Genomic DNA, 27319 nt, shown 5'->3' with positions numbered 1-27319 from the left:
TTGTTCATTAAACATGTTTTCCGCCTACACGGCATGCCGGATAAGATTGTCAGCGACCGGGGTCCCCAGTTTGCTTCTCGGTTCTGGAGAGAGCTCTGTTCTCTGCTCAGCATTGAGCTAAATCTCTCTTCGGCCTATCATCCCGAGACGAATGGGTTGGTGGAGAGAGCCAACCAGACCCTGGTGACATATCTGCGACATTTTGTCTCGGCTAGGCAGGATGATTGGGCATCCTTACTGCCGTGGGCAGAGTTCGCCTTGAACAACGCGGTAGCCGATTCCACCGGTCAGACCCCATTTCTCTTAAATTACGGTCAGCATCCGCGTGTCCCCGTGCCCATGCCCGTGTCATCCACCGACTCTAGGGTGGCAGACTGGGCGGTGGAAGCACGTGACATTTGGGACCGCACGCAGGATCCCGGTTTTCTGAGCCAGCTGCCAGAACATCAGATCTGTCGTCTGACGAGTTTGAGGTCAATGCCATTGTGGGATGCAAGGTGATGCGGGGCAAAAAATTTTACTTGGTGGATTGGAAGGGTCATGGTCCAGAGGCCCGGACCTAGGAGCCGGTGGAGAATATCCACGCTCCTCTTCTCATTGCAGAGTTTGAGCGGAGCGACACTCAGAGAGGAAGGGGCCCTGGGAGGGGGGGTAATGTTAGGCGTCGGATTTCCAGCGCAGCACAGCGGGAGTTCCGAGCCTTGCCTCCGACGGTCTCCCATTCCTTCCCAGCCGCAGAGGAGCTTGCTCAGCAAACTCGTCGATCCCGGCGCTCTGTCCAGACCAGCTCCGTGGGTTTGATTGCTGCTGCCACCCCTGGTTCAGCTTTGGCAATGCATGCTGCTCAGCAGCAAGATCCTCCAGGGACTAAGTCCTCATGTCGAGCCACTGAGCATGCCTGTGGAGTGATCTCCCATTGGAGATCAAAGGTCATGTGCTCAGGTCCTGCTCGTGTTCGGATTGGCCCATCCGAGAAGCAAGGAGGATCATGGACGCCTGTGGCTATAAAAGGTTCGCATGGCCGCTAAGATAGACTCAAATAGTTTGGTGTGTATGATGATGGATGCATGTATCTGGTGTCTGACGCATTATGAAACCCCTACCCTTTGATACGTCTGTTGTTAGGGTTTAGGGACTGAGTAAGCGCCTGCTAGTGGCTAGCCTGTAGGCCACAGTGCATACCGGCCGTCTGCACACTTGCACACGCCATTTATTTGATCCCTGTTGGTATCGCAGTCGCGGTACCGGGCGCTAGCGGTCTAGAGGGACTTCAGTCCTGCTGTCTAAGGGCTGAGTCCTGTGACGTTATGCTAGCGCTTACTCTGCTGAGCTCTGTGAGGGATAACAGGCTACAGCATCTATTAATTGCGGTAGTGCGGCTCTAAGTCATAAGAGTTTGCCTCGGTACACCTTGGGTGAGGTTAACCCCGTGTGTGCCGTTATTGCACCGCCATATCGTGTCCGCCATTACCGAGCAGCAGTTAACACCTCTGCACGGTGGACCTCGGGCTGCGAACGCACCTAAACACCATCTTATTATTTGGTGTGTTCCGCCAGCCCTTAACAGGAGGTTTAACCTGAGCTATCTGTGTTCAGACCTGGTTGGCCTTTATCTGCACTTGCTTCATCTGGCTGCACGGCAGCGATTCAGACATGCTTCAGGTACATTTGTAATAGATATGGTCTTGCTTTTAAAATATTCAGGAGGCCGCAATGGCACAGTGAGTAATAAAAAATGTAGAGTAGGACCCCCACATGAGATTGCCTTGGCGCGGCGGCTCAATGTATTGATCAATATTTTGCCAAATGTCTCATTTTGATTAGTTAGATGTCAATATGTGCATTGCACTTCATGTCATGCGTTCTGACCATCGGCAGCGCTGGCTTCTCTCTTTTTATATTTGTTATATTATGTACAGGGCTTTATGTGATGCCATTATATGTGCATGGCTACATGTTTGGCCATTACATGTGCAGGGATATATATGATGCCATTATATATACAGAGCTATATATGTGATAGCATTATATGGGGGGTCATTATATGTGCTGGGCTATATGTGATACCACTATATGTGCAGGGCTATACGTGATGCCATTATATGTACAGGGCGATATGTGATCACCATTACACACTGAACAGGAAACCACTGGGTAAATCAGACATGGAAAAGAACTTGGGGATCCAGGTTAATGATAAACTTACCTGGAGCAGCCAGTGCCAGGCAGTGGCTGCCAAGGCAAACAAGATCATGGGGTGCATTAAAAGAGGACTGGATACACATGTTGGGAGCATTAGGCTATGTGCACACGTTGCGGATTTGCTGTTGGAATTTTCAGATTCTTCCTCTCTTGGCAGAAAACACAGGAAAACATCTGCGCGGATTTGATGCATTTTTGATGTGGATTTTCATGCGGGTTTGTCTGCGTTTTTGTAAGCTAAATAAAGATATATTAACAAAAAAAACAATTGTGATGTCATTTCCTTGTCCAACCTCTTCTTCCACTCTCCATTTTGTAAATAACACCACAGACATAAGTGCACAGCTGATCGCAGAGCATAGCGCACAGCAGAGCGCAAGCCATTCCGAACTATGCTTTTCAGCTTGTTGCTACTGTACTAACGTGTGCCGACTGGGGGGTGGTCCCTTTCGGCTACGAAAAAAACTGGAGACAGAAATACATTCAATCAGGTCCACTTTATTGGTGTCTTCTTTGAGATCCACAGCAATACGACAGCTTCTGCACACTGGCCTGGGTACCTGTCACCTCCTGCTACTCCTGTTGGCGACAGCCCTCTGGGTTATTTCACCGTGGCTGCCATTAGGCCCACTGCCACAGCACTTCCCCCAGTCGAGTTCGCCCGCTGCGACACTTACTACCCCTTCATTGTCCAGCCATCCGGTACCCCAAGCTTCCTTTATTCTGCGTCCTGTGTTCTGCAGCTGTCCTGTCAGGGCCACCCCCCAACTATCCGTCTCTCTCCTCTGTCTCCTCCTGAGCTCTTCTTTCCTCTGTCTCCTTCTGGGTTCTCCCTAACCCCAGGACTCTCCTTCCTTTTATCCCCTTTCCTGGGAATTCCCCTCCTTAGTCCCCATAACTTCGCCCACCATGACTTGGCGTTTCCTAGCTTCAGCTGCTGTTAGGTCCTCTTCTCACTATTCCTATGTCTCCATCTAGTGGCCAAAACTCAGTTCTACACTGTCTCTAACTCATTCTTGCTGTTGTCCCACACATATATACAAATTCCCGTCAAACATTGTACATTGCACATTTTACATTCACTTTCCTCCATCAAACAGGTCCACATATCAGTCCACCCTCCTACACTACAAATTATCAATAGTCACAGAGATCAGATAAGCTAAAGCATATGCAAATAATATTTACATGTCTTTCTTTTTTCACTTTGTTGTGCACTAACCAATAGTTTTATCTTAGTAGTGGCCCAGAAGGAGAGCCCGAAAGCTTTGGGTGCACCCTATTGATGCAGAGCAGACTGAGATGGTGCACTTTCATGTGCTATACAGAGATTTAAGGAGGTAAGTAGTGTTGAGCATTCCGATATCGCAAATATCGGGTATCGGCTGATATTAGCGGTATCGGAATTCCGATACTGAGTTCCGATACTTTTAGCATATCGGATACCGGAATTGGAAGTTGCCATAATGCTGTGAGCCAGTTTGCTTTGATTCAGCCAATGGGAATCTTCAGAAGTGTGGGCACATCCTGTTAGGCATGTAGGCATGTTAACTAATGGCATGGCTGTGATTGGCTGCTGAAATGATGTCATGATGCACAATAAAAGCCGCCGCAGCTGCCATTTCTGGTTCACTCTGCTGTGAATTCAGTTAGGGACAGGCTGCTGTTGAAGACTGTGAGGGACAGTTAGGGAGAGCGATTGTCAAATTATTCTTGTGCTTTACCCAGGCTACATAAACCACCACTGTAGCTTTCTTTTGCCTAGCAGCGCTGTTCACAGCTGTCTGCAAGGGCTGTGTGAGTGCAGTTCACGCTGTGTAGTGTGTCCTTCAGCCACGTCTGGTTGTAGGCCGCCCAGCGTGCGTCACTGCCTCATACATATTTTTCTTTTATTGCTGCTTATTTTTCATAAATTCTATATAGTGTGCTTCCATCCGTATCCATATACGTTGTTTGCAAACACTAGTAGTAGACAGCAGAGCCTCTCTGCAGCCTTTCAGTGCTAGTGCCAAGTTATCTGCACTGTTCTTGGCTGTCTCAGAGGTCTCTGTGTGTGAGTGCAGCTCACGTTGTAGTGTGTTCTGCAGCCCCACCTGGTTGTAGTCCGCTCAGCGTGCGTCACTGTCTCATACGTAGTCCTTTTTTTGATTTTTTGCAGCACATTTTTCCTGTTTTGTTTCTCCTATATTAGTGTGCTTCCATCCGTATCCATCTACATTGGTTGGTTGCAAACACTATATAGGAGTAGATAGAGGAGCCTTTTTGCTGGCTTGTGCCCTGCAGGCCCAGCCAGATTAGTATTACCCTATTTTTTGGGGCCTCATCTATTGCATTGTAGGTTTGCTTCCTGCATTATAATAGCTCCAAAAAGTTTGTGATACTATCCCTTTCACATCCCTTTCACATCTGTCACATCCTTATTTTTTTTGGAAAAAAAGTTCACCAAACACTCCACTTTACAGTTGTGTAGGCCACGGTAGCTTATATTAAAGTGTAGTCCACACACTTTATAAAATTAGTGTTTCTTATACCTGTTAGCAGCTGTTCAGGAATAAGCACACTAAGCCCCCTTTTTTACTTTTCTGCCTATCTTTATCAGTCTACCAAGATGAAGAAGGCAGGGAGTAAGGCTCGTGGGCGTGGAGTTGGAGCAGGGAGAGGACGTGGGGATTCTGTGCCGGCTGCGGGCACCAGTGACCCAGCATCCCCCAGTTTTATCAGGCAACAGTCCTTTATGCGCAGCTTTGTAGGACCTCGCCGTACCCCACTGCTGCGGGATGAACAATTTGAAGCCGTTGTCGGATGGCAGCCAACGCATCGACGTCAATGACTTCCACATCCTCTCAGGGCCAGAGCACTGAAGAGCAACCATCTGTCTCTTCACCACCTGCCAAATTGCCCAGGCAGTCAGAGAGCCCTGTACAGGAGCCATCTCAGTCTCTACTTCTGTTCTATGAATCTGTTGGCTTGGAAAGAGGGGGCCAGCCAAGCAGCATTCTAGAATGTGAAGAAGAGGGAGTATGCAGTGAGGCGCAACTGCTTTGTCCCTCTGAATCTGAAGAGGCGGGTGGGCCAGTGCCTATGGGCAGTACATTTCAGTACGCATCAGATGATGAGACTCAGGTGCCACTTTCTGGTGCGTACGGTGCTGGTGAGACTACCCAGGAGAAGCAGGTGTTTGCAGAGGGGAGTGTAGATGATGAGGTCCTTGACCCATCATGGCGTGAGGAACAGGAAGGTGGTGGGAGCAGCTCTGAGGAAGAGATTCCCCGAACGGCCAAAAGTGGAGGGAGAGGGAGGGGGCAGACTTGGTTGCCTGTAGCCTCCACTTCGGCACCCGTTAGGAGCACTCCTCTTCCAAAACATAAATCGGGCGCTCCCAGGACTTGCAGTGCGTGGTCCTTTTTTGACAGAGTTGTAGATGACATTTGCTTTGTCAAACGCAAGCTGTGTCATCAGAAAGTCAAAAGAGGGAAAAGTGTCAGCAACCTCAATACCACAAATATGTGGAAACATGTGCGGGCCAAGCACGTGTTGAAGTTGCAAAGACACACTTAAGACGTAGGCCAACCTACAGCACCACCTACCACCTCTTCAGCTCGTGTTGGTGCCTCTTCCTCCAGCTCACACACAGCTGGTTCGGCTTCCTCACAGGATCGCCATGGAAGAACCTCTAGCACTGTTGTCCAGAGACCCAGTGACATTCCACCCACAGCACCACATTCCCAGTCATCCTCACACTCCCAGGCCACTCTACAGCCATCGGTAGCACAGGCATGGGAGAAAAGGCCCGAGCACAGGCTCTGAATGCTTGCATTGCCAAACTACTGGCACTTGAAATGCTGTCATTCAGGCTGGTGGAGACTGACACCTTCCGGAACTTCATGGCATTGGCAGTCCCACAATACACCGTGCCCAGCCGCTTTTATTTCAGCAGGCAAGCCGTCCCTGCCCTGCAAAAGCATGTGGAGGGAAAAATAAAACATGCGCTACTAAACGCCGTCAGTAGCAAGGTCCACCTGACCACCAATGTGTGGACCAGTAACCATGGACAGGGACGATACCTTTCTCTCACTGCCCATTGGGTCAATGTTGTGGAGCCGGGTACAGATCAGGAGAGTGGCGCTGTACGTGTTCTGCCAACTCCAAGGATTGCAGGAATCCAGTCTGTACACATTGACTCATCCTCATACTCAAGTTCCTCAGAATCAGCGCAGCAAGAGCCTGTTACGACCGATATGAGCACAGCCGTGGCCAAACGTCAACAGGCTGTACTCAAATTAATTTCTTTGGGGAAACTAAGCCACACAGCGCAGTAGCTCTGGAATGCCATCAAGCAGGAGAGCGACGTGTGGTTTGTGCCAGAGAATCTCCAGCCAGGCTTGGTAGTGTGTGACAATGGCCGAGATCTGGTGGCAGCTCTGGGCCTAGGCAACCTCACTCACATACCTTGTCTGGCACATGTGCTCAACTTGGTCGTGCAGAGCTTTCTGAGGGACTATCCGGATCTTGATGCACTGCTGCACAAGGTCCGCATAGAGTGCGCTCACTTGCGGCGTTCGAGCATGGCAAGATAGCGCATTGCAGCTCTGCAACGCCAATTCCGCCTTCTGGAACATCGCAGCATATGTGACCTCCCTACCAGGTGGAATTCAACGTTACATATGTTGGAGCGGTTGTGTGAGCAGCAGGCAGCAGTAATGGAGTACCAGCTGCATCAGGCGCAAACAAGTCGCACTGTGCACCAGTCACAATTCAGCACCACAGAGTGGGCCACTATGAAGGACATCTGCCAAATTTTGCATGCCTTCGATGATTCCACGCAGATGGCGAGTGCAGATGATGCACTAGTCAGCATGACTGTCCCCCTTATCTGCCTGCTTCAAAAAACACTGCAAGCACTAAGGGACAAGGTTTTGGAAGAGGTGGAGGATGAGGAGTCACAAATGCCATCTGCTTCTGGACAGTCTGCGCAACATGGTTCCTCACAAAGGCCTAGGCCGGGGACACTTTGTGAGGAGGATGAGGAGGAGTCAATGGAGGAGGAAGACATCTCTCCAGAGGAGGGAGTTACACAAGGCTCTAGTAGTCAGTATGTACAGCGAGGGTGGGGTGATGCAGAGCAGGCAGAGATGACGCCTCAAGCAGGGGACAGCATTTCTTGGCCAGTTTGGAGTCTTCAGCACATGGTTGATTTCATGCTGCAGTGCCTGAGAAACGACCGCCGCATCGCCCACATTCTCCACACGGCTGATTATTCGATGTATACCCTCCTAGATCCTCGCTACCGGGACAACTTATAAAGCCTCATAACATCGTTGAACCGGGAGTGTAAAATGCGGGAGTACCAAGAGACACTGGTGCAGTCCATCATGTTCTCCATTCCACCCGAGAGCAGTGCTGCTAGTGCTTTTCAAAGCAGCTCTGTGTGTCGAGGCAGTGGAGGAAGCTCTGCACAAAGAGGGAGCAGAGGCAGCGCCGCAGCACAAGGCAAGACCAGTATGGCCCAAATGTGGCAAAGTTGTGTGTGCCCGCCAAAAATGGCTACACCATCACAGATGTTTCAGTCAGCAGGAGGCAATGTTTCCGTCAGATGGTGACATACTACATGTCTTGCCCTCTGTCCATGGTCTCTCAGGAATTGGCAGTGGTACCAATTGGCTGGCCGGTTATGGGGGGTTTTTGCACGGGCACAAACATCACAAGCAGACACAAATTCCCCAACATCAGAGGCTAAAGCAGACCACCAGAATACTCTAGCAATGGCCTTCCGGGTAGCCGAGATCCCTGGATGTCCACCCAGAACTGAGTCATGGAACTCCCGGAGGACCTTAAGGTGAAGCTGAGCTGGCACAAAAAGTTTGTCCACCGGCTTAGCCGGCGGTGCAAGAGACTGGGCTTCCCGAATCTCTCGTTCCAACATATTCGAAATACCTGCCACCACCACCCCAGGCTGAAGAATGGAGGATGGAGGTTCCGGGGGGGACACCGGATCTAAACTGCGTGACAAAGCATCCGCTCTGACATTTTTGGACCCTGGCCGAAAAGTGATCGAGAAGTTGAATCGGGAAAAAAAAAAGTGACCATCTAGCCTGTCTAGGAGTCAACCTCTTAGCTGACTCAATATAAGCTAGGTTTTTCTGGTCCGTAATTACGGTTATAGGATGGACAGCCCCCTCCAAAAAATGCCTCCATTCTTCAAAGGCCATCTTAACGGCCAGAAGTTCTCGATTTCCCACATCATAGTTTCTCTCCGCAGGAGAGAATTTTTTTGAGAAAAAGGTGCAAGGTCTTAAATTGGTCAAAGTGGCGGGTCCCTGGGACAATACCGCCCCCACCCCCACCTCTGAGGCATCTACCTCAACAATAAATGGTTCAGACGGGTCCGGTTGAACAAGAACCGGGGCCGACATGAAACATGTTTTCAAAAACTGAAATGCCGCTACCGCTGCGGTTGACCAATTCTTGATATCGGCCCCCTTTTGAGTCATGTCTGTGAGGGGTTTAACCACCTGTGAGAACCCCTTTATAAATTTGCGGTAGTAATTGGCGAATCCTAGGAAACGCTGCAGAGCCTTCAAATCACAAGGTTGAACCCACTCGACAATGGCCTGCACCTTATTTGGATCCATGCGATACCCTTCAGCAGACACAATGAACCCCAGAAACGACAGTTCCTGAACAAAAAACAAACATTTTTCCAGTTTAGCAAAGAGACAGTTCACCCGGAGCCTTTGGAGAACTGCCCGAACATGACCAATGTGAGTCTGTTTATCAGGAGAATAGGTCAATATGTCATCCAAATATACCACCAAAAAACATCCAATGAAATCAGAGAACACGTGATTTATGAAGTTTTGGAAGACCGCTGGAGCATTGGTCAAGCCGAAAGGCATGACCAGATTTTCAAACAACCCTTCAGTAGTGAGAAAAGCAGTTTTCCATTCATCTCCGTCTCGGACTCGGATAGGGTTATACGCTCCCCGTAGATCTAATTTTGAAAACCACTTAGCTCCGGAAAATTGGTTGTATAAATCAGGAATAAGTGGAAGGGGATACGTATTCCTCACAGTTATCTTATTTAACTCACGAAAATCGAGGCATGGGCGTAAACCACCGTCTTTTTTCTTTACAAAAATGAACCCCGCCTCCACAGGAGAAACTGAAGGACGAATGGGTCCCTTACGGAGGCTCTCGGAAATATACTCCTTCATCGCAGCCCGTTCTGGACCCGAAAGGTTATACAAGCGGGCTTTGGGCAATTTAGCACCTGGAACCAGGTCAATGGCACAATCAAATGGGCGGTGTGGTGGTAAAACCTCAGCCTCTTTTTCGGAGAAAACGTCCATATAGTCTTTCAGGCACTCCGGAATACCTTCCAGACCCACGGACGACACAGACACAGTATCAAGACATTTCTCAGAACAATAGGGACCCCATTAACAATGTCCCGACATTCCCAATTAATTACAGGATTATGCAATTGTAATCAGGGGAACCCCAACACCAGTCCCGCTGGCAGGTTGTCCATCACAAAACATGAAATACGTTCCTGGTGCAAGGAACTCACTTTAAGGAGCAACTCTTCAGTACGAAACATAATGTCATTCTTTACCAGTGGTAAAGTCTCCAACCTAACTGTCCCTATCTTACAAGTGGATATGGAGACACTCCCACAACAAAGTTCCACTTGCAACAACATTTTAGAGAAGGCAGAAAAAGGTACCTGAGAGCCTGGGTGACCTCCACGACAATCACCCGGGCTCAGTCGCTTGTTGGTCAGCGGACAGGAGGTGCAATCCTTTTTCCAATGTCCAGAATCGCCACAGTGAAAACATCATTTTCCCAAGCGCCGTTGTCTCCTTTCTTTCTCCTTGAGGTCGATGGTTCCCATTTTTATGGTTTCCAATATAGGACTGGCTCCCCTTCCTTGGGAGAATAACGGTGTCTCCAGTTTCATCACTCCCCTCGCCCGTAGCCTGCGATCCATTCAGACGGCCTGTGTCATAGCCTCCTCCAGGGAATCAGGCTGAGGGTCGAGAGCCAAGGCATCTTTCAGATATTCAGACAGGCCTCTACGGAACAAACCCTGGAGGGCGGCATCATTCCAACAGACCTCAGCAGCCCAGCGTCTGAATTCTGTACAAAACCACTCGGCTGAGTGCTTCTCCTGGCACACACTCATCACCATGTCCTCAGCCATACACATCCGATCTGGCTCATTATAAATATGCCCCAGAGCCTCAAAAAATGAATCCACAGTCATATGCTCAGGGGCCATGGTAGGAAGGGAGAAAGTCCAAGCTTGGGGGGCTCCCCTTAACAGAGACATGATGACCCCCACTCTCTGACTTTCATCCCCAGAAGAGTGTGGTCTTAAGTAGAGTTGAGCGACTTTTGCTTTTTTAGGGTCGAGTTTCGTTTCATGAAACCCGACTTTTCCAAAAGTCGGGTCGAGCAAAATCGGCCGACTATAGGGAAAAGTCGGGGGTCCGACCGAAACACGACACCCAATGTAAGTCAATGGGGAATTAAAGTCGGCAGTGAGAGGAGGACAGGAAACACACCTACAGTGCCCATTTGAATGCCAAAAGCATCAATTCTTCTTACTTAAGCTTGTCAACCTTAATTAACTTCATAATGCTAGTTACGCACTGAAAAATGGGGGTTATTTGGCTAAAGTTGTGGGGGGTAGGGCTGGCTCCATGTTTTCATGTGCCCTGGGCAAAAGAGCGCCCCTTTAACACATACCACAACTCATGATGCTCCGATACGGCAGAGAAATAGCGGTATAGTACAATGAAAAATACTTCACTTTTTACATCTCATGAGGAGGCCCATCTATTTCTCCATACAGAATCATTGGTCCCATATAATGTTTGAAACAGTATATGATGAGCTCCACATAATGCTACAGTATATGTTGGTCCCATGGATGAAGCTCCACTGTCTTATGGGCCCAAATAATGCTCCAAACATAATGGGCCCCATTTCTAATGCTCTAGTGTATAATGGGCCCTGGAAATGCTGCTCCAGTGTCTGATGTCCACCTTTAGAATGTTCCAGTGTATGGTGGGCCCCATCTATCATTCTCCAGAGTATAGTGCTCCCCAAAAATTGCTGTCCCAACATTGAAAACAATGAAATAAGTCTCCTCGCTAGGGAATCCCTGTACTAGTCTGGATTCCTCGTCGTCCCCATCTTCCATCTCACTGCACAGTATTTCAACCTTGCAAGTGCTGTGATCCTGAGCAAGCAGGGGGGGCCCACTCGTTGGCGACGGCACTGGCACAGGGCCCCAGATAGTACGGTGGTGTGTCTGACGGCGGGTGGGCCGAACCTGCACTTTCATCTGCAGCTTCCTCTTTGTCACCGTGTAAGATGGAACTGTATATGGGAAGGGTAACCTGAGTTTCATCAGGGTCAGATTCAGGCCGTGTAGCGTGCGAGGGGAATGTAGTGGTCTGGGTCAATGTACCAGCAGATTCATCGAGCAGTGGCTGGGCATCAGTGCACTTGTGTTGCCCCCAGGAGTACGGTCGCCACAGTGGCATTACCTTCCTCCTAGGGAGTGTGATGTCATGCTTGGGAGCAACGAAGGATCTCTCTAGCAGGTTAACTGATTGGGCGGCGTTATTCCCACGAGTCACGACCCTCCAAACAACGTTCATGAAGGCAAAGTGTTTGTTTTACGTGGGCAGTATGGTTGCAAAGCTGAACCTTAAAGGAACGTCCAGAAGGGCACCACCAGGAGTGGAGCCTACGGCATAATTTGACTCAACATGGGCAACCTCAACCATCCAGCCACAAAAAAGATGCACACATTGCAAGCTTAATTCCGCTAGCGAACGAGACTCCGTCATGCCCCGCGGTCCGAGTCCAGCTTACTAGAGGGACACACGAGGCTCTGGCACGTGAGATTGGCCAATAACTGGTGTGTCATGCCCTTACATGTCTGTGGCTGCATGTGCGCTACACTGAAAAGGCCAGCGTTTGTCGCTTACAGGTGCAGATAACCCGTTGAACAACGTTAGTGATGGGGATCTGGGATTACAATTATTACCCGCGAACGATGATTTCCCAGTAAGTGCAGGTCAACCGCAGTTCCGGAATTAGGCCTAACCGTCATTCCTGAAAAAATGAAAAACTTATGTGTGCAAACCACAGGTGCTGTAGCTTGCTTAACAGCTCGCCAGCCGTTCTCAGGCCCAGTATGGATTACACGTGATTGCACAAAGGTGAGAAAGGGTACCGTATCACCGGATAACATCTATGGATAGCATAGTGTACACATTCAAAATATATGTCTATAGATCAGGAGGCAGGCTCAAACGGTGTCAGGCCCAGTATGGATTACACGTGATTGCACAAAGGTGAGAAAGGGTACCGTATCCCCGGATAACATGTATGGATAGCATAGTGTACACATACAAAATATATGTCTATAGATCAGGAGGCAGGCTCAAACGGTGCCAGGCCCAGTATGGATTACACGTGATTGCACAAAGGTGAGAAAGGGTACCGTATCCCCGGATAACATGTATGGATAGCATAGTGTACACATTCAAAATATATGTCTATAGATCAGGAGGCAGGCTCAGACGGTGTCAGGCCCAGTATGGATTACACGTGATTGCACAAAGGTGAGAAAGGGTACCATATCACCGGATAACATGTATGGATAGCATAGTGTACACATTCAAAATATATGTCTATAGATCAGGAGGCAGGCTCAAACGGTGTCAGGCCCAGTATGGATTACACGTGATTGCACAAAGGTGAGAAAGGGTACCGTATCCCCGGATAACATGTATGGATAGCATAGTGTACACATTCAAAATATATGTCTATAGATCAGGAGGCAGGCTCAGACGGTGTCAGGCCCAGTATGGATTTGACGGCCCAGACTACACAGCGGAGGAGCAGGGAGAGGTAAAGATTGCAAATGCTGGGGCCCTGCCCAAGCAAGGGGGGCCCACTCGTGGGCGTCGGTACTGGCACTGGGCCCCTCATAGTACGGCGGTGTGTCTGACGGCGGGTGTGCACCACCACCGTCAGAAACACTTGATTGCACTATGAGGGACCCTGTGCCAGTGCCCGCGCCCAAGAGTCGGCCTACCCACCTGTCCAGGGCAACGGCACTCGCACGGTTTCGTGCGCTAGGTGGTGACCCCGGCCATGGGGGGGGCAGCACAGTTAGAGAGTTTTAGTGGCATATGTTGATGTTGGACATTCAGCTGATGCAAAAGGCGAAATTGTTCAAGTCCCAGGAAGAGGAAGACCAAAGCAAGCCATTTTTCTGTCACCCTATGTGTCATCAGGGGAAGGTGGGACAAAATCCTTGGAAGCCCATGCATGGTTCATTTTAATGAAGGTTAGATCATCCACATTTTGGGTTGACAGACGGGTCCTTTTTTCTGTCAGGATTGATCCAGCTGCACTGAAGACTCTTTCCGATAGCACACTTGCAGCTGGGCAAGCGAGCTCCTGTAAGGCATATTGTGCCAATTCAGGCCAGGTGTCCAGTTTAGCGGCCCAATAGTCAAAGGGGAATGACCTGTGTGGGAGAACATCGATATGGGAGGAAAAGTAGTTTGTAACCATAGTTGACAACTGCTGTCTCCTGTCACTTTCCATTGATGCAGTATTACCAGTTGTGTGAGCGTTACTTGAAAAATCAGTCCACAACATTGTCATGAAACCCCTGTCTCCAACGCCACTTCTGCTGTGTGCACCACGAATACCTCTGCCAAGCTGCCCCCGGCCCGTACGGCTCGTGTGAGAAACATCACCGCAGCTGTGTGCTGGGAATGCCTCAACCAACCGGTTTACTAGAGTTGCTTGTTTATTAGCCAATATTAGGTCAAGGTTCTCGTGTGGCATGATGTTTTGTAATTTGCCTTTATAGCGTGGATCCAGGATGCTGGCCAACCAGTAGTCGTCATCGTTCATCATTTTGGCAATGCGGGGGTCCCTTTTTAGGATCTGCAAGGCATAATCTGACATGTGGGCCAATGTTCCCGGTGTCAATGATGCACTGCGCGTGCTGGTTGGAGGAGCACTTTCTGGCAAATCCACATCCCTCCAGTCACGCACAAACCCTGTACCAGACTTTGCCACGCCAACATTTTCACTTGCCCCACGAGATGCATCCTCCTCCCCTAAGTAATCATCCCCATCATCATCCTCCTCCTCCTCTTCTTCCTCCACCTCGTCCAGGAGAGGTCCCTGAGCAGACAATGGCTGAATGTCATTAAGGATTCCCTCCTCCTCTTCCTCCTCGTCAACATTGGCTGCAGACGCCTGCTCCTTAAGGTGCGTCAAAGTTTGCATGAGCAGACGCGTAAGTGGGATGCTCATGCTTAGGATGGCGTCGTCTGCGCTTACCAGCCGTGTGCATTCCTCAAAACACTGAAGGACTTTACAGAGGTCTTTCAGCTTTGACCACTGCACACCTGTCAACTCCATGTCTGCTCTCAAAGTGCCTGGCTGTGTATCCTCCCACAAATGCATTATGGCCTGCCTCTGTTCGCACAGCCGCTCAACCATGTGCAGGGTGGAGTTCCACCTTGTTGCAATGTCGATAATGAGGCGGTGGTTGGGAAGGTGGAGCAATCGCTGCAGCTTCTGCATACGAATGGAGTGTACAGGCAACCGGCGGATGTGCACGCACAGTCTTTGCACCTTCTGGAGCAGGGCTATTAACTCCGGATAATTGTTGAGGAAGCACTGCACCACCAGGTTCAAGGTGTGAGCCAAGCAAGGTATGTGGCTGAGTTTTGAAAGGGCTATGGCTGCCACAAAATTACGGCCGTTATCACTAACTACCTTGCCTGCCTCAAGATGTATACTGCCCAGCCATGACTCAGTTTGTTGCTGAAAGTACTCGGCCAGCACCTCCGCGGTGTGTCTGTCGCCCAAACACATCATCTGCAACACAGCCTGCTGACGCTTTCCACTAGCTGCTCGATAGGGGGACACCTCGTGTGCAACAGTGGCAGCTGCAGATGGAGTGCTCGTACGACTGCGTTCTGTGGACGAGCTTTCGCTTCTGGAGGAGGAGGAGGGTCGAACGCCTACAGCCAACTGTTTCCCATACCGTGGGCTAGGCAGCACTGTCCCACCACCGCTGTCCCCTGTGGACCCTGCATCCACCACATTAACCCAGTGCGCAGTGATGGACACGTAACGGCCCTGGCCATGCCGACTGGACCATGCATCTGTTGTGAGGTGCACCTTTCCACTCACTGACTGCTTGAGTGCATGGACAATGCGGTCTTTCACATGATGGTGGAGGGCTGGGATGGCTTTGCGAGAGAAAAAGTGGCGACTGGGTAGGTCATAGCGTGGTACTGCATAGGCCATGAGTTCGCGGAAAGCTGCGCTTTCCACCAACCGAAAGGGCATCATCTCTAACGAGATTAGTTTGGCAATGTAGGCGTTCAAACCCAGTGTACGCGGATGAGAGACTGAGTACTTTCTTGACCTACTCATAGTCGCTGCACTTGAGAGCTGCATATGGTGGAACTAGCGGTGGACAGGGCGGACTGAGAGAGGGTTGATGATGGTGATGGAGTTGGTGTTCTTTCTGATGGCCTAGATTCAGTCTTTCGTTGATATAACAGTGGGATTCCCTGACTGCTTTGGCCTTGCAACGACACCTCAACATTTGCTGCTGTGCTAACCGGTGGGCTTACAGTGGGGGAAACAATGTAGCGTTGCTGACTACCTTCCTTGTGATCAGTTGCACATGTGGTACTTGAGGTTTGGTGTTGTGTCCACGCTTGCAAGTGCATGCTGGTTAAATGTCTAAGCATGTAACTGGTATTCAAATTTTTCAGATTTTTCCCTCGGCTAAAGGTCTTTGCGCACTTCTTACAGATAACCTTGGCCTGATCATGAGGATTTTGTTCAAAAAAGTGCCACACTGCACTCTTCCTACTTTGGAAGACATTTTGCGGCCTAGCACGCTGTGCTATTTTGACCATCTGGACAAGCTGTCCAGCAACTCTTTTGATTTTTGGAACCTGTCTTTGGAGTGCTCCGGGCCTGCCAGATAACAGCTGTTGCGATGTCGATGTCTGCTGTGGATGCTCCTCATCCTCATCTGAGCTATTGGAAGCAGCACCCTCTTCCCCCAATGGATGCCAATCTGGGTCAACAACTGGGTCATCCATCACCTCCTCTTCAATGTCATGTGCACCTTCCTCTGTGTCACCGTGTATGGTGGTATAGTATGCGGGAAGGGGCACCTGAGTCTCATCAGGGTCAGAATCTGGCTCTGTACACTGCGAGGACAATGTAGTGCTCTGACTGAATGTACCAGCAGAATCATCTATCAGTGGCTGTGCATCAGTGCACTCCATGTCAGATTCATCTTGGCCTGGGTAATTCACCATTTCACTTGATAACCCAGGCATGGTATGTGAAAACAGCTCCATGGAGTAATCAGTTGTATGGCCTGCGTCATCCTTCAATCTTGGTTGGGGTGAAGGACACAAGGAAAGGTGTGGTTCATGAACATGAGCCTCCAATGACGACTCAGTGCTTTTATTTTTTACAACTTCAGAAGAGGAGGCGATAGAGCTGGAGGCTGAGTCAGCAATGTAAGACAAAACTTTTTCCTGATGCTCTGGCTTTAAAAGCGGTTTGCCAACTCCTAGAAAACTAAGCCTTCGAGGCCTTGTGGAGCCAGACGATGATGCAGGCTAAACACCTCTTGCATTCGGTCCTATTTTGCTTTTGCCACTACCATCAGAACCACCACCAACATCATCATTACCAGCTGGCAACCCCCGCCAAATTCCACGGCCTCTTCCACCAGCCTTCCTCATTTTTGGTAAAAATGTACACAAAATCCCAGAAAGTATATGGTAATGTAAAACAAGGTACAAGGTGTATATAGGACAGGGGAGACGTAGAATTTCTGAACACACTTGTGGACACTGTTGGATTGTGTGAGGCCCAGTTAATATCACACCGCTATGTCACAGGCTCAATGTCGCAGGTGTGAAAAATGTCACTATAGGACAGGGGAGATGTAGAATTTCTGAACACACTTGTGGACACTGTTGTGTGAGGCCCAGTTAATATCACACCGCTATGTCACAGGCTCAATGTCGCAGGTGTCAAAAATGTCACTATAGGACAGGGGAGATGTAGAATTTCTGAACACACTTGTTGACACTGTTGGATTGTGTGAGGCCCAGTGAATATCACACCGCTATGTCACAGGCAGAAATTGGCTAGTGTATTACAAACTACAAGGTGTATATAGAATTGGGCAGAATAGGAATCTCGCTAGAGTGTAGGTCTGTAAGAGCGGAACATGTCCTCGACTTATTCTTACAGAGTGACACACAGATAGCTTCGCTGTGGCCGTGATAACAGCCGTTAGACGGTTCTGAGAGAGAGGCGTGCACGTACACCGCTGTCCGGTGTCCATAAAATTGTCAAGCTCCGTGTTTTTTAAGTATACGGACTGACACACGCTGTCTCTCTATAGTTTTGAATGTGATCAAACAGCAAATATACTTAACTGTTTGAAAAGCAGACAAAACTAGAAGGTGGAGGTCTGTAAGAACGGTACATGTCCTCGACTTATTCTTACAGAGTCACACACAGCTTCACTGTGGCCGTGATAACAGCCGTTACATGGTACTGTGTGAGGAGCGTACACCGCTGTATGGTGTGAAAAAATGCACGCTCAGTACCTCACCAGGACAAAAAAAAAAATTTGGATTGCTTTTAAAAAAGCAGTTTGCAGAGCAGTGGGAAAACAGCAATGCAGCTATCAGGAAGCCTTATAAGGCAGCCTAACAACCAACACAGCTGATCCAGCAAAATATAGCCTCCACTTGAACTGCACACACAGTGACTGGTGTGTTGTACAGAAAAAAATCGCTAGCAGCAGAAGCAGTTTTTGGTGTCTTCTTCCCTGCCTAACGCTCTCCCTACAGAATCAGCAGCAGCAGCAGCTCTCCCTATTCTGAGATCAGCATGAGTAACATGGCGGTCGGCGTGCACGCCCTTTTATACCCCTGTGACACCCCCCAAAGTAAGCCAGTCACTTGCATGCCCTTCTCAAAGAAGGTGGTGACCCCTGCCTATGTCATCACGTTGCCCACAGTGTCCGTGGATTCTGATTGGCTGAAAAAGGGCGGAAAACAAACTTTTGAAATGCGACTTTGGCGCTAAAGTCGCCAAGCTCGTGGCCGACCTCACCCTAGGGTCGGGTTTCGTTTCATGAAACCTGACTTTACCAAAAGTCAGCGACTTTTGAAATTTTTCGACCCGTTTCGCTCAACTCTAGTCTTAAGGAAAAAAAAAGCTTACAGCCCTCCTTGAAAACTCTGAATTTCCTTTTATCTCCAGAAAAGGTATCTGGTAACTTCACTGGAGACTCAGGGGAAACTAATGTAACATCCCGAGCCCCCGATGATAAAACCCCCTGCACAGTGTCAGCGATCAGCTGCTGAGAATGAGCCAGGACTCGTTCTCCAAGGAGTTTCTGAGACATCTGGGTCAGGTGTTTAACCTGCTCAGAAAGAGCGTGGATAGGATCCATCACACACACAGGAGAAAGGGAGCAGAGAAAAAAAATGGTATTGGTCAGTTATAATATCAGGATCCTGACAGTGCCGGCGTACAGCCTCCGCTGAGCAGGGACTCACCCGCACTGTAGGGACCCCTGGGGACCAGGATAGCCAGAAAGTATAGGTGCACAGGACCTGAGTGATGAAGATTAGCAAGCCGGCATGGGACCTACGGTCATGTGACTGCAAGGGGGTGGGGCTTAGCGTCCTGCTTTCAGAAAAGACAGAAAACTCAGTCGGGCAAAACGGAGGTCATTCACAGTACGGACAGTGAGGTACAGGAGGGGTAAACAGACGGGAGGTCAGACAAAGCCAAAGGTCATACACAAGAGGGCGATGCGGTACCAAGGGGATGAGCAGAGAAGTCGGGTCACAAGCAGAGAGTCATACACAAGAGGTAGTGCAGTACAAGAGGGACAGGCAGAACTCGTAACAGGCACAGAACCGGATCAAAACCAAACAAGCAAGCAAGATATCAGGCACAAGGCACACGTATGCACAAGGTCAACTAACTCAGCCAAGGGCAGGAGTATAACTGACTCCGGACCTAGGTCCAGTGAGCATTAAATAGCCGCCCTCTGCCAGGGAGAGGCGGAACAATTAACCCCCAGTCAGACCAGGACGGGCCAAAGCGAAACCCCGTCCTGGATCATGACACAATCGTTCCTGTGTAAGTCTGGTTCAGTAACGTCAGCTGATCCCCTGCTGTGTGTACGGCAATATCTCCTGCTCCCTGCAAATTCAAAGTACATGATACATAAAAATTGCTCCAAGTAGGCCTCATCCTACACCCTGATTGATCCTGGGCTCCAACACTGCCAGTTGGTGCTCAGAAGTGGAAGTGCTGTAGGCACAGAAAAACACACTCGCTCCTGTGTAAGTGGGGTTCAGTAACGTCAGCTGTTCCCCTGCTGTGTGTACGGCAAAATCTCCTGCTGCCTCCAAAATCACACTACTACTGATTTAAAACATTATCTGATTTGGCATCTGGCACCACTCTGTCTCTAGTATTTCCCCTGGCCTCCAACACCGCCAGTTGCTTCTCAGAAGTGCCGTCTGCACAATCAATACTTGTTCCTGTGTTACAGGTGTTCAGTAACGTCAGCTGATCCCGGCAATGTCTCCTGCTCTGTCCACATTCCCATAACTAGTAGTGGGAATGTGGACAGAGCAGGAGACCTTGCCGGACACACATCAGGGGATCAGCTGACATTACCGAATCCCAGTAACACAGGAACAAGTGTTGATTGTGCAGACGGCAACTCTGTGCATCAACTGGCGGTGTTGGAGGCCATGGTAAATACCGTATATACTCGAGTATAAGTCGATCCGAGTATAAGTCGACCCCCCTAAATTTGCCTCAAAAAGCTGGGAAAACTTATTGACTCGAGTATAAGTCTAGGGTGGGAATTGCCGAAGATACTGGTAAATTTAATGCTGCACAACATACAGTATGCCCCCAAAATGCTGCACAGTGAATGCTGGCCCAAATAATGCTGCACAACATACAGTATGCCCCCAAAATGCTGCACAGTGAATGCTGGCCCAAATAATGCTGCACAACATACAGTATGCCCCCAAAATGCTGCACAGTGAATGCTGGCCCAAATAACGCTGCACAACATATGCCCCCATAAATACTGCACAGTGAATGGTGGCCCAAATACCGTAATGCTGCCCCCAAAGTGATAGGATTACTGGTAATCCTATCATGTTGCTGCCGCTGCCGCTGCCCCTGCTGGAATTTAAAAAACAAAAAAAAAACACTATATACTCACCTACGTTGATGACAGCTGCTCCTGAGCGTCGCCGGCTTGTCAGTGACTCAGGCAGAGGGCGCGTGCTTTCCACGTCATCGTGCCCCCTGCACGTCACTGCCGGAGGACGGGAGAGAGCGGCGCGCAGAGATTTTGAACGCCGCCGCGGCCCTATCATCACCCGCCGCCGCCAGGATGCTGCAGGGGACCGCAGACGAACACCGGGGACCACGGAGACGACTGGGACCGCGGAGATGACGGGGACCAGGTAAGTTGGCACCGTGACCCGAATATAAGTCGAGGGGGGTCTTTTTCAGCCCCAAAAGGGGGCTGAAAAACTCAACTTATACTCCATTATATATGGTACTAGAAACAGAGTGGAGACAGAGGCCTAATTGGAGCACATTGACAATCAGTAGTAGTCTACAACCGATATTAGACTTGATGCAAATAGGCCTCAGCCTACTCCATGATTGTTCCTGGGCTCCAACACTGCCAGTTGGTGTTCAGAAATGCCGTCTTCATAGAGAAAAACACTAGCTCCTGTGTTAGTGGGGTTCAGTAACGTCAGCTGTTCCCCTGCTGTGTGGACGGCAATGTCTCCTGCTGCCTCCACATTCAAAAAACATCAGGCCTCAGCCAGCTCCATGCTTGATCCTGGGCTCCAACAACGCCAGTTGGTGCTCAGAAGTGCTGTAGGCACAGAAAAACACAATCGCTCCTGTGTAAGTGGGGTTCAGTAACGTCAGCTGATCCCCTGCTGTGTGTACGGCAATATCTCCTGCTGCCTCCAAAATCACACTACTACTGATTTAAAGCATTCTCTGATTTGGCATCTGGCTCCACTCTGTCGCTAGTATTTCCCCTGGCCTCCCACACTGCCAGTTGCTGCTCAGAAGTGCCGTCTGCACAATAAACACTTGTTCCTGCGTTACAGGTGTTCAGTAACGTCAGCTGATCCCCTGATGTGTGTCCGGCAATGTCTCCTGCTCTGTCCACATTCCCATAACTAGTAGTGGGAATGTGGACAGAGCAGGAGACATTGCCGGACACACATCAGGGGATCAGCTGACATTACCGAATCCCAGTAACACAGGAACAAGTGTTGATTGTGCAGACGACAACTCTGTGCATCAACTGGCGGTGTTGGAGGCCATAGTAAATACTATAAACAGAGTGGAGACAGAGGCCTAATTGGAGCACGTTGACAATCAGTAGTAGTCTACAACCGATATTAGACTTGAAGCAATTAGGCCTCAGCCTACTCCATGCTTGATCCTGGGCTCCAACAACGCCAGTTGGTGTTCAGAAGTGCCGTCTTCACAGAGAAAAACACTAGCTCCTGTGTTATTGGGGTTCAGTAACGTCTGCTGTTCCCCTGCTGTGTGGACGGCAATATCTCCTGCTGCCTCCATATTCAAAACACATCAGGCCTCAGCCTGCTACATGCTTGATACCTGGGCTCCAACAATGCCAGTACTTGTGTTCAGAAGCGCCGTCTTCACAGAGAAAAACACTAGCTCCTGTGTTAGTGGGGTTCAGTAATGTCAGCTGTTCCCCTGCTGTGTGGATGGCAATGTCTCCTGCTGCCTCCAAAATCACACTACATCAGGCCTCAGTCTGCTCCATGCTTGATCCTGGGCTCCAACAACGCCAGTTAGTGTTCAGAAGTGCCGTCTTCACAGAGAAAAACACTAGCTCCTGTGTTAGTGGGGTTCAGTAATGTCATCTGTTCCCCTGCTGTGTGGACGGCAATGTCTCCTGCTGCCTCCACATTCAAAAACCATCAGGCCTCTACCTGCTCCATGCTTGATCCTGGGCTCCAACAACGCCAGTTGGTGTTCAGAAGTGCCGTCTTCACATAGAGAAACACACTAGCTCCTGTGTCAGTGGGGTTCAGTAACGCCAGCTGCTCCCCTGCTGTGTGGATGGCAAAGTCTCCTGCTGCGTACACAGTCACACTACTACTGATTTTTAACCGTGCTCCACTTAGGCCTCTGGCTCCACTGTCTCTAGTATTTCCCCTGGCCTCCAACCCCGCCAGTTGCTGCTCTGAAGTGGCGTCTGCACAATCCACACTTGTTCCTGTGTTACTGGGGCTCAGTCACGTCAGTTGATCACCTGACGTGTGTCCAGCAATGTCTCCTGCTCTGTCCACATTCCCATTACTAGTAGTGGGAATGTGGACAGAGCAGGAGACCTTGCCGGACACATATCAGGGGATCAACTGACGTGACTGAGCCCCAGTAACTCAGGAACAAGTGTGGATTGTGCAGACGCCACTTCAGAGCAGTAACTGGCGGGGTTGGAGGCCAGGGGAAATACTAGAGACAGTGGAGCCAGAGGCCATAGTGGAGCACGGTTACAATCAGTAGTAGTCTACAACCTATATAAAACTTGCTGCAAGTTGGCCTCCGCCTGCTGCATGCTTGATCCTGGGCTCCAACAACGCCAGTTGATGTTCAGAATTGCCGTCTTCAGAGAGAAAAACACACTAGCTCCTGTGTTAGTGGGGTTCAGTAACGCCAGCTGCTCCGCTGCTGTGTGGACGACAAAGTTTCCTGCTGCCTCCAAAATCACTCTACATTTTATTTTCTACTCGCTCCAAGTAGGCCTCTGCCTGCTCCATGCTTGATCCTGGGCTCCAACAACACCACTTGGTGATCAGAAGTGCCGTCTCCACAGAGAAAAATGGGTCGCCCTCGCTCGCCTAGGGCAGCGGGGTACTCGGTACCGGGCCGGTGTCGAGGCGGGAATGTGTCATAGCAGCGGTGACCCGGTCCGTGGCCCTGGGCGCCCAATATCAATGGCGGTGATGTTAATGGTGTTAAAGTTTATATGAATAGTGTTAGGAATCTGAGTTCTGCCATACCTATGCAGAAACCCAGGTCCTCACATTTATCTCCAGAGGCTAAGTCCTTTGTGCCAACTTCTGAGCATGCTCACAGGACAAGCTCCTATTGGAGTTCGGGAGTCAGGTGCTCAGGTCCTGCTCTGAATCCTATTGGCTCCTATTGGAGTTCTGGAGATTTCCGGCAGGTCCCGTACGCTATAAAAAGCGCGCATGGCTGTTCCGCCATGTGCTAGTATAGTCAAACTTGCTGCTGTATGTTTGTTGATGGATGCATGGACTGGTGAATGACTCATTTGAAACCCCCATTCCTTGGTTATTACGAATGTGAGAGAGTTTGAGTTAGAGCCAGTACTAGTGCGAGTTCCAGCGCGCCTTTGCTCCAGCGCCTCAGCAGCTAGCTTCAGCTTGCGCCTGCTTGACAGCGGCGTTTCTTCAGCGGCTTAGTTATTGCCGCGCTGCAGTTGCAGCACTAGGTGCGTTCACACGTGCAACGCCCTATTTTCCAGACGTCCACGGTAGGTCTAGACGGAGTTGGTGCCGTCAGCTAGGGCCACTCCTGTGACCAGATACCGCGTCTGTGTCGCTGAGCTCCTGTGACATTTAAACAGACTCATCGTTATTGCACATGTGTATATGCTTGCAGCTCTGTTATGCTTGCAGCTCTGTGAGTGTAACAGAGCTTGTGTATATGCTTGCAGCTCTGTGTGTGCAACAGAGCTTGTGTATGCTTGAAGCTCTGTGTGTGCAACAGAGCTTGTGTATGCTTGCAGCTCTGTGTGTGCAACAGAGCTTGTGTATGCTTGCAGCTCTGTGTGTGCAACAGAGCTTGTGCATGCTTGCAGCTCTGTGTGTGCAACAGAGCTTGCTCCAGCCTTATCTGTTCATGTGCTTATCCTTGCAGCTCTGTGAGTGCAACAGAGCTTGCTCAGTGCACTTGGGTGAAGTCTGAACCCTGTGCACTCTACCGCCAGATACCTTCTGCCACCACCTAGCAGCGGTCTTACCATCTACCACACGGTGGACCCCGAGCGGTGAACGCACTTTATTTATAATTTTATTTAGTGCGTTCCACCACTCCTAACATTATACTAGCGCCAGGGTCTGGCTAGTGATGGCAGAACAGCAGCAGCTCCTGCAGTGCATTAAGCAGCTTGGCGACCGGGTGGCCGCTCTTGAAAAGTCTCTCTCTGCTGCTCAAGCCACTGATGCTGCTGTCCAGGCTTTAACCGATGCGGTAGCGCGTCTGTCCATGTCCACCCTTGCGCCAACAGTTACCCGCCTCCCGTTGCCCGATAAGTTTTCCGGCAATGGCACCTCCTGCAGGGGTTTTATCAGCCAGTGCTCAATCCATCTGGAGCTGCTGGCTGAACAATTCCCTTCGGAACGGGCCAAGGTGGCATTTATTATATCCCTACTGTCGGGCAAGGCTCTGGAATGGGCTACGCCTTTGTGGGAGCGTGGCGATCCCGATATTCGGACCGCAGCTCACATGCTTATGGCTATCAAGTAGGTGTTCCTCGGTCCTCCGGGTCACGCACGACACCTCTCTACAACTACTCGCACTCACTCAGGGATCCCTCTTGGTGAGCCAGTATGTTTTCGGACACTGGCGTCCGAGATGGAGTGGTCTGATAGGGCCCTCATCCCTGTATTTTGGAGGGGATTAGCAGAGCATGTCAAGGATGCTCTCTCTACAAGAGAGATCCCTACTAGCCTGGGGAGTTAAAATCGATCTCCTCACGCATTGACCTCCATTTTTCTGAGCGCGGTTTGGAGCGTGCCCACTCCAAACGGAGAGGTACTCCGGCTCTCGAATTTTTTCTGCCTCTGGAATTGCCTGAACCAGAGGTTCTACCCCCAGAGCCCATGGAGGTGTCTCATGCCACGTTTAATACACCTTCGGCTCAGGAGTCCGTTTGCGGTTGTCACCGTTTACATGCTGCTTCCCAGGAAGACAGCGCCCCGCAATGCTCGGATTTCGTGCCAGGCGATGAGACCTTTGTTCCTCCTCATCTCCGGCCTAAGTCTCTCGCGTGGGTACACGCGTCCAATGCGCACAACCATCGTGGATAGAGTTAAGCGAAACGGGTCGAAAAATTTCAAAAGTCGCCGATGAGGTCCGCCACGAGGTCGGCGACTTGCGCGCCAAAGTCGCGTTTCATAAGTTTGCTTTGCGCTCTTTTTCAGCCAATCAGGATCCACGGACACTGTGGGCAACGTGATGACATAGGCAGGGGTCACCACCATCTTTCAGAAGGGCATGCAAGTGATTGGCTTGCTTTGGTGGGCGTCACAGGGGGTATAAAAGGGCGTGCACGCCGACCGCCATCTTACTTCTGCCGATCTTAGCATAGGGAGAGGTTGCTGCTGATTCTGTAGGGAGGGCGTTAGGCAGGGAAGAAGAAACAAAAACTGCTTCTGCTGCTGGCGATTTTGCCTGTACAACACACCAGTCACTGTGTGTGCAGTGCAAGGGGAGGCTATATTTTGGTGGATCAGCAGTGTTGGTTGTTAGGCTGCCTTCTAAGGCTTCCTGACGGCTGCATTTCTGTTTACCCACTGCTCTGCAAACTGCTTTTTTAAAAGCAATCCCAATTTTTTTTTTTTTGTCCTGCTGAGGTACTGAGCGTGCATTTTTTCACACTATACAGCGGTGCACACTCCTCACACAGTACCGTGTAACGGCTGTTATCACAGCCACAGTGAAGCTATCTGTGTGTCACTCTGTGAGAATAAGTCGAGGACATGTTCCGTTCTTACAGACCTGCACCTTCTAGTTTTGTCTAGCTTTCAAACAGTTAAATATATTTGCTGTTTGATCCCATTCAAAACTATAGAGAGACAGCGTGTGTCAGTCCGTATACTTAAAAAACACGGAGCTTGACAATTTTACGTACACCGGACAGCCGTGTACGTGCACGCTCCTCTCAGTACCGTGTAACGGCTGTTATCACGGCCACAGTGAAGCTATCTGTGTGTCACTGTGGAAGGATAAGTGGAGGACTTGTTCCATTCTTACAGACCTACACTCTAGGGAGATTCCTATTCTGCCCAATTCTATATACACCTTGTAGTTTGTGATACACTAGCCAATTTCTGCCTGTGACATAGCGCTGTGATATTCAGTGGGCCTCACACAATCCAAAAGTGTCCAGTGTCCACTAGTGTGTGCAGAAATTCAAAATCTCCCTTATCCTGTAGTCACTTTTTTCACACCTGTGCCATCGAGCCTGTGACAGAGCGCTCTGATATTCAGTGGGCCTCACACAATCCATAAGTGTCCAGTGTCCACAAGTGTGTGCAGAAAATCAAAATCTCCCCTGTCCTATAGACACCTTGTACCTTGTTTTACATTACTATATAGTTTGTTGGATTTTGTCTACATTTCTACAAAAAATGAGGAAGGCTGGTGGAAGAGGCCGTGGAATTGGGTGGGGGTTGGCAGCTGGTAATGATGGTGTTGGTGGTGGATCTGATGGTAGTGGCAAAAGCAAAATAGGACCGAATGCAGGAGGTGTTGAGCCTGCGTCATCGTCTGGCTCCACAAGGCCTCGAAGGCTTACTTTTCTAGGAGTTGGCAAACCGCTTTTAAAGCCAGAGGTGCAGGAAAAAGTTTTGGCTTACATTGCTGACTCAGCCTCCAGCTCTATCGCCTCCTCTTCTGAAGTTGTAAAAAGTAAAAGCACTGAGTCGTCATTGGAGGCTCATGTTCATGAACCACACCTTTCCTTGTGTCCTTCACCCCAACCAAGATTGAAGGATGACGCAGGCCATACTACTGATTACTCCATGGAGCTGTTTTCACATACCATGCCTGGATTACCTAGTGAAATGGTGAATTACCCAGGCCAAGATGAATCTGACATGGAGTGCACTGATGCACAGCTACTGATAGATGATTCTGCTGGTAC

General features: G+C 49.8%; 1 protein-coding gene across 2 annotated transcripts in view; it reads left to right on the top strand.

The window, feature by feature from the left end:
- The first annotated feature begins 970 nt into the window (after positions 1-970).
- The window catches only part of LOC141082717 (uncharacterized), a 140650-nt gene continuing 114301 nt past the window's right edge, over positions 971-27319 (top strand). For both annotated transcript variants that reach the window (XM_073566651.1, XM_073566650.1), the window contains exon 1: positions 971-1011. The gene's annotated coding sequence lies outside the window, so the exon portion shown is untranslated. The remainder of the gene's footprint in view (positions 1012-27319) is intronic.

The sequence above is a fragment of the Dendrobates tinctorius genome, unplaced genomic scaffold (genome assembly GCF_039654945.1).
Source record: "Dendrobates tinctorius isolate UK_male_01 unplaced genomic scaffold, ASM3965494v1 ptg000019l, whole genome shotgun sequence".
Lineage (NCBI taxonomy): Eukaryota > Metazoa > Chordata > Amphibia > Anura > Dendrobatidae > Dendrobates > Dendrobates tinctorius.
The sequence above is the reverse complement of the archived record's forward strand: the minus strand, read 5'-3'. Positions and strand labels throughout refer to the sequence as shown.